We start from the raw sequence: 12,026 nt of genomic DNA, 5'->3' as shown, positions 1-12,026 counted from the left end.
CTATTGAACAAATGGACTTAATAGATATTTACAGAGTGTTCCACCCCACAAAATCAGAATACCCATTCTTTCAGCTGCACATGGGTCATTCACCAAAATAGACCAGATGCTAGCTCATAGGACATGTCCAAGTCAATGTAAAAGAAGTGAAATTACCCCCTGTATATTATCAGGCCATAGTGCAATAAAAGTGGAGATCAATAACATGAGAAACTGCAAAACTCCCCAAAACACCTGGAAATTGAATAACACCCGCCTGAACAACCAATGAGTCACAGAGGAAGTTAAAGAAGAGATTAGACAGTTTGTACAAATAAATGATAATGGCAGTACAACATACAGGAATCTATGGGACACAATGAAAGCAGTTCTCTGTGGGAAATTCATAGCAGTGGATGCCCATATGAGGAAAACAGAACTCAAATAACCTAATGCAGAACCTCAAGATCCTAGGAAAAGAAGAGCATAACAAACCTAAACCTTGTACAAGAGAGGAAATTGTAAATATCAGAACAAAAATCATTGCAATGGAGCCTAAGAGAAGGATACAAAAATTCAATGAGTCAAAGAGTTGGTTTTTCAAAAAAATAAATAAAATCAATAAAGCTTTAGCCAACCTTATTAGAAACATTGGCAATTCATACGTATCTAGGAATCTGTCCATTTCTTCTGTGTTTTCCATTTTATTAGAGTACAGGTTCTCGAAGTAGGTATTGATACTCTTCTGGATTTCTACTGGGTCTGTTCTGACTTCACCTTTTTTGTTCTTAATTGCATGGATTTGAGCCTTTTCTTTCCTTTTTCTGATAAGGTAGGCTAATTCTTTTGCATTTACTTAAACATTTTTTAAAATTTCTTCCCCTTTCCCTTGAGTTTCTTGCCTTGCCTGGTCGCTTCCCTCTGTTGGGCCTCATGGAGTTGTGGCCTTCATTGCTTTTTTCTAGGATATTGTTTAGAAGTGCTTGTAGTGCTGGTTTGGTTTTCATGAAATTTCTCAGGTGTTCTTTGGCATGGAAGTATCTAGTTTCCCCATCGATTTTGAAAGATAATTTTGCAGGATACAATAGTCTAGGTTGGAAGTTATTTTCCTTTAGGGCTTAAAATACTTCACTCCAGGCTCTCCTTGACATGAGGGTTTGTGTTGAGAAGTCTGCTGTGATTCTGATGGGCTTTCCTTTGTAGGTGATTTGGTTTTTTTTCTCTAACTGCTTGTAAGATTGTGTTCTTCTTTTGGGTTTCTGGGATGTTGAGTATTATATGTCTAGGTGTAGATTTTTTTTGATCATGGCTAGTTGGAGTTCTATATGCCTCACTTTTCTGTATGTCCAATTCTCCATCTCTGTCTGGGAAGCTTTCTACTATTCTGTGAACAGGTTTTTTTTACATCAATTGTACTTTCTCCTGTTTTTTCATTGACTCCTATCAATCTTATGCTGTTCTTTGTGTCATCTAGAAGCTGCTGGATTCATTCCTTGTGGTCCCTTACTATTTTGAAGAAATCTCTGTTTTCATGGTCATTAACCACCATCCTGTCTTCTATATCTGATATTCTATCTTCACATTCCCTTAATCTGCTGTGCATACTTACAATGGAGTTTTTAACTCCTGGATATCTGTTTGAACCTGTTTCATGGATTCCATTTCTTTCTTTTGTTGGACGATAATGGTTTCCATTTTTTTCTTATGCTGGGCATTCATGGCTTCCAGCATGGTTCTGAGCTCACCTGTGTTTTATCTGTTTCTGTTCTAGAGCCTCTAATCATGTCTTTCACTCTGCTCACTATCTCTGTAGTTATCTGGGAAATTATTTCTGTTTTGAATTTTTCTAGGGCCTCATTCATTTGTTCTGTTACTTCCTGTGCTATTGGTTCAGGGTGTCCAGGTGGTTGATTATCAGACTTTTCCACCTCGTTTCCCCCAGAATTTGCCTTTGGTGGGGTGGAAGTCTGAGTTTGTGCCTTGCTTAAATGTCTTCTCATTTTTGTTTTTCCTACTATCCTTGGTTTAATTCCTGGGTTGATACTTTGAAATTGCTTATTGTAAGTATCTCTGTTGCTTGCATTTAGAACCCTTGTGGAATGATTACTTTTCTGATGTGTCTTCCAGATATAGCTGGTCTTTAGGTTTTGAGTCTCAAATGACTCTGAGGATATCTCATTTCCATTATAACTGGAAAGCAATCACAACACCTTACCCAAATGATACAATCAGCAACACCATAGCATCAAGCACAGCTCAGAAAATAACCATTTGTGGTAATTATTAATCTATCACCTTTAACTGTGTGAATTAAATCAAAATCGAGGACCAACTCAACATATGTTTATAGTGAATAAACTCTTCAACATAGCAACTTTATCTCTGTGGATGGGAAGTTAGAAGGAATTGGGGAGGGAGGGATAGATAGGTAGAAGGATAGGGAAAGGTTAACAGTGAGGTCAGAGGATACAGGCAATAGAAGGTAAATATGAAGAAAAGAAAAATAAATAAGAAATTGGAATTAGGACCAGAAGAGGAACAAAAAGGGAGTTGAAGAACAATGTGGGACAGCTAGAGAGTGAGTGTGAGAGAGGGAGAGAAATGAAAGAGGAAAGAAAAAAAGAAGAGAAAAAAAACTTTGAAAACAGTAGAAAAAAATTAAAAATAAGAGAGAAAATATTTTTGCAAATCACAAAAAATAAAAATGATGGGGCTCCTCCAGGCTATGTCTCTGCTGTCACAATAGACAATGTGGGCAGCCATGTGCAGATATAAGTCAATGAGTCTCAGCAAGCCAGTAGCAGACCCGTGAGATACAGGCAGATTTCTGGCTGCTAGTCCCAAGTTGAGCTCCCTGTCCTCCTGCAGGGTTGAACTCTGCAAGGTTCTACTGCAGGTTCCAGCTGCCCTTCCCCTGAAGATAGTCAAGGTTCCAATGGGAGGTGATGATCCCTCCAACTTACCAAGTACAGTGGTCTGGTGTGCCTTCATTGCAGAGATCTCTTCACTTTTCCAGTGGGCTTCTGTTTTCATCAAGGAGCCTGAGAGAGGCCCTCTATCTGTTGTTCACTTCTGCTCTATCTTCTGAAGTGCAGGACAATGTCCTTCATACCCCTCTGTGCCTTTGTAGTGTGGAACCAGGTAGTGGCACAGCCAGGAGGCCAGAGATGGGTGGGGTGTGGGCTGTAGGCCCCCCGGTGGCTAAGCTGGTCACTGTGTGTGTGGCGAGTGTGGTGTGCTCCCTACCATCCAGCTGGCTGCCAGTGGGCATGGGACAGGTTCGTATCAGCAGGGCTCCAGGTTGTCAGGGGCATTTCTCTCCACTCGCCTGGGTAAGCTGGTCCTACAGGCCAATTTTCTTAATGTACATAAGTGCAAAATTCCTCAACAAGATAATTGCCAATGCAATGCAACAAATCATTACAAAGTTCATACATTAAGACCAAGCAGGCTTCATCCCAGGGATACAATAATGGGTTCCATTTATGTAAGTCAACAAATATGATACACCACATAAATAGATGTAAATTTGAAAATGACATGATCATCCTAATAGATGCAGAAAAAGCTTTGGACAAAACCTAGCTTTCACTGATGATAAGAGCCCTGATGAAAATAAGTATGAAAGTACCTTATTTTAAACTGATAAGAGCCATTTATGATAAGTCCACTGCCAATCTCATACTGAATACGGGAGAACTGAAATCATTCCCTCTAAAATCAGGAAAAAGACAACAACACTCTCACTCCTTCTGTTCAATATAGAAAGTGAAACTGTAGCCAGAGCAATCAGGCAAGAGGAAGAAAGAAAAGGGATTTGTGTAGGAAAGAAGCAAAACTGTCCTTATTTGTAGATGATATGATCCTTTCCATAGAAGATCCATAAAATTCCACTGGAAGGCTCTTATAACTAATAGACAAATTCAGCATAGTGGCAAGATACAAAATCAGCAGAAAAACATCAATAGAGTTTCTGCACAGTAGTCATGAATCCACCAAGAAAGAAATCAGGAAACAATCCCATTCATCATGGCTTCAACTAATTAAATACATAGTAATTAACTAACAATAGAAGTGGAAGTCTTCTATAACAGAAACTATAGTGCTCTGGAAGAAGAGATTGTAGAAGACAATCTCATGGTTTCTCTTATATGAGAAACCCAAAATATAAATAAAGAGCAAAATAAAAGATAAATGATAGGAAATACAGTGACATATCTTTTGCAAATAAGAAGCAGAACAAAAGATGAAGGCAGGGAGAAGAGAGGGGAGTGGAAGAGGATAAAATAAGAATTGATATGTGTTATGTATATGTACCAACTCCCTATGATGAATGTAATCATTATACAAACATTTACCAATAAAAATAAAAATTTAATAATGCCCCCACAAAAAGAAAATAGAAAGACATCGTGTTCTTGGTTAGGCAGAACCAATATTGTCAAAATGACCATATTACCAAAAATGACATATAGATTACATACAGTTCCAGTCCAAATACTATGAGCTTTTTTTCACAGAATTCTAAACTATACATGGAGTCAGAACAAAACCAGAATAGCCAAAACAATTCTAAACAACAAGGACAAAGGCACTAAAATCTAGAACTTCAAGTTATACCACAAATCTATGGTAGTAAAAAACAGCATGATACATTCAAAAAAACAAGACATATTGACCAATGAAATAGAACAGCGGATGCAGAAATACCCGCAAGCACCTTCAGCCATCTGATTTTTGGTAAAGGAATCAATCCAAACACTTTGGAGAAAACATAGCCTCTTTAACAAATGGTTCTGAGAAAACTGGTTATTCATATGCAGTAGAATAAATCTAGATTCATATCTCTCACCCTGAACTAAACTCAAATCAGAATGGATCAAAAACCTAGATACAGAAACAGAAACACTGAATCTGCTGGAAGATAAAACATAAAACTCTTGAAGACACTTTATATGCTGAAAGGTAAAATAGGTAAAACTCTTGAAATCATAAGTTTCTGAATAAGGAGTTTCTGAACAGGACCCTAATTACACAGAATATAATACCAAGAATTAACAAATGGGATAAAATCAAATAAAAACGTTTCTGTATAATGAAAGAAAGACCCAACAGAGTGAAGAAATAACCTACAGAATGAGAAAAAGTTTTGGCCAGTTACTCCCAAGACAAAAGACTAATATTTAGAATATATAAAGATCACAGAAATTATTAGGCTTTCCAAACTAAGAGGTCCAATAAAAAATGGGCTATTTAAATGAATGGAAACAATTCATATGAAGAAGCACAAATAGTCTATAAATGCATGAAAAAATGTTCAGCATCTTTGGCCATTATAGAAATGTAAATAAAACAACACTGAGATTTAATCTTTCTGTCCCACAAGTGCAACCTTCCTTCAAATCCATTCCGATTCACATGACAGACGGAGCAGGGTAACTTCCTCCTATTTCACTTTCCTCCCTCGTTTAACTGTCTGACCCCCAACTTCATGATTGCACATTATTCTTATCTTGCCTTGCATTTCACAGCCCCAGCTTTGATCTGCACCTTCTACAACCTTTTTAGCATGAGCTTCTTCATACCCTACTTAGTAGTTAGTTATTTGAACATTTTGAAACTTAATGGAAGCCTTAGTGATCAGGAAGGTGCTAATTAGCTTGTCAGCTACTGGTTCTGAAGGAGAGACAGAGTGAAAGGTTAATACCAGGAGGCCAAGACAGAGCCGAACAAGGACGGGGAAGTGAAAAATCTAGCTATATCTACCACATATCTATCCTACTTGTGGGTAGAAGTCCTCACAGGAGCAACTTCTTTCCTCACTGGGGAGAGGCAACCAATGTAAGCCCATCCTGTGTCTTTTCTCAATTTAGAAAAATATTTCTCTCTACCCCTACTTCTAGGTAGATTTATTTGTCAGAGGTACCCCTTTTGACAAATTGCATCCCTTGGAAAGGGGACTATTATATTATCCTCCAGGAGAAAGTAGCCCTATATCATGAAATATAGGTAAGGGGAGTAGAATGTGGCAGGATTTCAATCCCTACTTACCCCTCAGACGTAAGCCTCTGGACAATTAAACATAGTGAGCCCATGATGGTTCAACATTTTTCATTCTCCAATTTCAGAAAAATCATTACTACTGGAAAATGAGACTTTCAAATCCAAGAATCAATTTTTTCCTCATTCTTCAGGCCCTATATAAGTACTTTTTGAGGGAAGAAGAGCTAGAGGTAAGAAAGAGGGGAAAGATAATTAAGGACTTGGTTTCTTACAAATATTTCCCTATCCCAAATGAGCCTGGAAATCTGATGAAAAGCTTAAGGGTTCCTAGCAAAACAGCTAGGTTCCAAAGCAGAGAATAATGTATTCATCCAGGAAAATTGTTAAAGAGGAAAGAATGACAGGATGTCTAGATACTAATTCTGGATTTTCCATGGGCTCCTTGTAACCAAGTCAATGTCTTTCCTGAGTCTTGGTTTACTTATTTGAATAATGAGGCAGCTGAATTAAATAAGGGATGACAAATATATGGAATTTCTCTCCATACTCGTACTTATGACAAACACTGTTAATCAATTCTTACCTCCTCCCTGACAGCATAAGATAACTGTTTTGTAACATTTCTCAAAACAGTATTCTAGGGCCTTATTTCCAAACATTTATGACTATCATGAAAGATGAAAGGCAGCTTATTGTTTGTGTGGGTTTTGTTTTTTTTTTTTTTTTTTTTAAACTGGGGATTGAACTTGGAACCTTGCACTTGCGAGGCAGGCAGTGGAAATACTGAGTTAAATCCCTGGCCATGAAAAGCAGCTTATTGTAACAGAAATGAAGCTAGAACTCAAGAATCAGACTTTGGTTTCAGCCCTAATTGTTGCACCCAGTGAGAGAGAACCAACCAGAGACCGATATTAAATCCACACAGGAGTTTATTACCGGCCGGGACCCGAGCCGAGCATCGGACTTGGGCCTCGACTGGGAGTTGACAAACATGTTTTATACACCTTTGAGGCCAACAGTTTCTAGGCTCCCCTATGGGATAGAAGTAGTAAAGCAAGCAAAAGGTACAGAAGCGGAACGTCCTGCTGTTAGAACATATGTAAAACAACAGTTGATTAATTGTTGTTTCTAAGAGACTCTCTAAGGGGAGGAGGTTTCTAAGCTTCCTCCTTCTGAGTTCATCTAAAGGGCAGGCAGGTGGGTCAAGCAGCAATATGGAGTCTGTCTTGCTAACAAGAGTCCTTCACTAACTATGACTTTTAGCTGTGACCCCCAAAATAAATTTATTGACTTTCTCTTAGCCATTAGTTTTATTTTGTATCAAATTATAATAGTGCCTATTTGACTGAGTTTTTAAAATAAATGTAATCATATTTATTAATGAGGAAATTAATTATAAACTTGGTCTACAATTTATAAATGAGGAACCTAAAAAAGCATCTAAAATGACTTTTCCTAGGCTTTGATTTTAGACTATCAGGTTTGATAATATGTGTAAGGAGTGACAATTCACCAAGGATTCTTGGTCTTTCCTGCATAGGAAGCCACTTGAAGCTGTGAAATAATAAAGCAGACTTGAATGTTAGAAAGGAAGATGTGTTTAAGATGGAAGTGGTGGTGCATGCCTGTAATCCCAGAAATCTGGAAGGCTGAAACAGGAGGATTGCAAATTTGAGCCCACCCTGGGTGACTTAGCAAAAGCTTGACTCAAAAAAATAAAAAGATCTGGAATTGTAACTCAGTGTGAAGGCCCTGGGTTCAATTCCCCATACTAAAAAGAGAAAAGAAAAGAAAAAAAATAGAAAGAAAGGAAGGTGTGGCTAGTACAAAACTTAGAAGATAATCTATTACACAAATTTAGGAGACAGAAAAGCAGAAGTAGATCAAGAAAGCAGGTGGGGTCACTTCAAAGCTCAGTTCAAAGTTTTCTCCAGTCCCAGATAGGCTGGATGAAAAATATATGTGCACTAGGAAATGGAGGTGGGGGAATAAAAGAGGCAGAGGTTCCAAAGACTCCTGTGTAGAAGTAAGGGGCTGATACTGCAGCAAAATGAAGAGTGGCCCTTGGTTAAGGATGTGGTGCTTGCTCAGTGGCAGTGTGAGCATTATATAGAAAGATGGCAGGGCACCACAGGTGCCATAATAGAAGCAGATGTCAGCTTCACAAGACTCGATTTCCCTGTGTCATCAAAACCTGGTTTTCTGGGAGAAATAAAATTACCAAATCAAATTTCACACAGAAGGTTTTGAGGCTTTTGGTGGGGCATGGAGTATGGGCAAGATACACATACAAGATACACATCCCCTACACACATACAAAGACGCATGCACAAATTCACACACACAAAATATGAGAGGTAGGAAGGAGGGAGAAGACTGAAGTTTTTGCTTCAAATATTGAGGTTTTGTGTAAGATTTTGTTTGAAGAAAATATTACACTGATTCAGTGAAGAAAAAATTAGAAGAAAAATCACCATTTACTGACTAGGGAAAGGGGAGGATGCTGGGGAACAAGAAGAGAAAGGGCTTGCTAAAGAGTACAGAGGATAAGGATCAGTACCAAGATAGGGGGGCAACCCACCTGCCTATCCATTCAATGCTCTTTCCCTCCAACCTACAACTTTGAGAATCAGTACCCTAGCACTTTAGTAAGCTTTATTGACATCTGCTAGCAAAAGGTCCTGGGCACAGAGTAGAACTGTACATATGATGGTTCCCACTGGGATTCGTTTTGTTACTTAGCTGCCCCAGAAGTCCAAGGGTAGCTCTGGGCTCAGTTACTTCCAAAATTTATTTCTTGAAGTAATATTCATATGAACTTAAAATCCCTAGCTTGATTGAACAGAACCTCTATGACAGCACTTGGCATAAAGTAGGTGATCAGTAGTGCGGACTTGATATTAAAATATTGAAAGAATGATGGATCCTTGCTTTTTCTACTGTTTAATCTCCTTCACTTCCAGTTATTCCAAACTTTATTATTTGTGCTCTAAAAATACAGAAGTTCTTAAAGTTCCTCCATGCAATAACTTGATAACTTTCTCTCAAGCAGTTTACTTTGCTTGATATGCCTTTCTCTCCTTCCATTTACCCAGCTAGCTCTTCATTAGTCAAGATTTAGTTCAGGCATTAGCTCCTGCAGGAAGCCTTTCTCGCAATCCCAGAACAAGTTAAAAGCACTTCCTCAGTGCATATCTTGTATAGGGTCCATGTCTCCCCTGCATTTCACAAAGTGTCTGACATATTTAGTAGGTGTTCAGAAAATGCCTGTTCATTCACATACTGTTGATGGTGGTGAAAATTAGCACACACTCATGTAGATCATTTTGGCAATCTCTGACCAAATTAAAATTGTATCTACTTAACTAGTCTACTTCTAAGAAATTATTTTTACAGATATAACAGCTTGTTTCAAAAGACCTTTGTACAAAGTTATTCATGGCAGTACTATTTATAATAGCACACAACTGGAAACAACTTCAGTGTCCATATAAAGAGGACTGATTACCCAGATGATGCCACATAAAGAGATTGATGAATCACTTTATGTGCTGGTATGAAAGTATTTTAGTTTTCTATTGTGTGTAATAAATTAATGGTCTGAAACAATGCTTATTGTATCAGGCTTTGTGTAGGTCAGGAGTCTGATTTTGGCTTAGCTGGGTAGGGTCTTTCTTAGGCTAAAATTGGCCTGAGTTGTAGTCATTTCAAAGTTCAACTAGGGGAGGATCTACTTCCCAGCTTACTTATGTGGTTGTCATTAATATCTAGCTTTTTCAGGTTCTTAAACTAAAGGGACTCCATAATTCATATCTGGTGGCCAGCCATACCCAGTGCCTTGCCACATGGGGCTCTCCAACATAGCAGCTTGCTGCATCAAAACCAGCAAGTAGAGAGGAAAATAGTTAGTGACAGTAAGATAAAATTTAGTCTTTTCTAGCCTAATCTCTGAAGTGACTTCCCCCCAAAAGTGATTTTTGCTGCTTTTTATTAATTAGAAATAAGTCACTAGATTCAATTCCCCTTCCCATCCCCATACACACCAGAATGGGATAACTCAAAATCACTAATACCAGCAGTCAAAGGTCTTTAGAGCCAATCCAGAATCTGTTTAACATGGGAAGCAGCTGTAAATATTCTAAATGGAAAAAAAATCTGGCAATATTGCAATGTTCAGATTTTGCTACGGCATGTGTTTTTAAAGAATATATACTATTTATTAATATATCATTTATATTCTTTTCTTGTATATACACAGGCTATATCTAGAGAGACACTAAAGAAACTGATAATATGGGATGCCTTTACAGAAAGGAACTGAATGATTGTTAGATGAGCCCGAGAGGGAAAATCTTTGTATACTTTTCACAATCTTTTGATTTTGAGCTATAGAACTGTACTAGCTACTGAAAAATGAAGCAGGATGTAAAATAAAAAGAGCAAGTTGAAATTGAAGTATTCTCTTGTTGATTAGTATTAGTGTAATGAACAACAGCATTCAGTCTGGAGTCATACAGTGTTAGATCCAAGCTCCAGCATGGTCACTTAAGGACAATGTGACCCTACATCAATTCACTTCTCTGAGCCTCGGTTTCCTGATGCATAAAAGGGAAACAATGTACCACAGCCTTATGAACATTATATAAGATAACTAATATTAAACAGAGAATTTACTAGGCACATAGTAAAGGCTCATTCTCTTCCTCATCCCATTTTTAGCAATGAGTTCCCTGGTCACGTGAATTTTTGTGGAGCCCCACAAACTCTCCTTAGCTATAGTGGGTCTTTTGTGGCCATAGAAAAAGAATGCAGGGCTGGAAGTGAGACGGTTTTCAAGACCAAATCACCTTCCCTTCCTTTCTCAACAGTGCCATTGTCTTTCTCTGGGACTTATGATCTTTGCTTTCTTGAGTTGTTGAGAGGATTTCAGGAGTTGAGACCTGAATCAGAAACTATGAAGAGTATAAATCTTATTATAATTTGACATCAGGCAGAACTAGATTTGAATCTTCCCCCTGTCATTTGTTATAATAGCAATTCTAATTAACGAACCATAATTTCTCATATTTAATAGACGGTGATGATGTGTCAAACTCTGCTATGTGTTTTGTTCTCATTATTTCACTCTATTATAGAATCTAATTGAGATGGGCAATTGGCTCCACTTTACAGGAGAATAGACATTCAAAATGAATATGGATTTTAGGCTAGGCTATACTTCAAAAGTGGTGGTCTATTCTTGTCTATGTAGTCTTTTAAAGCAAAGCTTAGCTTTTTCATTCTTTCATTCAGAGCTTAGCTTATTATATGTGTGATATGAATATTAAACAAAGGTGAGAAAAAGGATAGAGGTAGCTGGAAAAGCTATACTTTGAGATCAAAGGCAGTATGGTGTTTCACAGTAAATATTTTCTTAAATTCAACACTTTCAACTAGATTCCTTAACTTTTCATATGTTCTAGTATTCTCACTACCATTTTCTAATCTGATAAAAATAAAATTTAAGACAATGAGGATCACAACTGGGTATTCATGTGCTGCTTGGATTTCAGGTTATTCTGCTCCATAGAACATATGCAAATCTAACCTATGTTGATCACTGAAAAATAAATTCCTGTCCACAACAGAGTTAGTGGAGCATTCATTTTGATTACTGGTAAGGGAAAGGGTGAGAACCAAGGTGAGGTCTAAGTCCTTGGAAATTTTGATATAATATTTTATCTGAAAAAACAAAACCCATGTTATTATTATAAATACTGAATTTCTTTTTAAATTCTTATTAATACTTGTTTGCAGTACATAATGATTACATTCACTGTAGGCACTGTAGGGGATTTGTATGTATATATATCACATTTCAATTTCTTTCTTTCCTCCCTCCAATGACCCCTTTTATTTTTCTAGAATTAGATTCATTTCTTTATCTTATAAGTTCTTATAAAGTTAACTATCACATATACAGATTGAAAACTAGACGAAAAGGCCAAAGAACATATAAAACATATGAGACAATTGTACTTAGTCAAGAAATACTTTTAGATATA

The sequence above is a fragment of the Heterocephalus glaber genome, unplaced genomic scaffold (genome assembly GCF_053883595.1).
Source record: "Heterocephalus glaber isolate CG9 unplaced genomic scaffold, H.glaber_assembly_v1.0 deba00000936, whole genome shotgun sequence".
Taxonomy (NCBI): Eukaryota; Metazoa; Chordata; class Mammalia; order Rodentia; family Bathyergidae; genus Heterocephalus; species Heterocephalus glaber.
Note: the sequence above shows the minus strand (reverse complement) of the source record.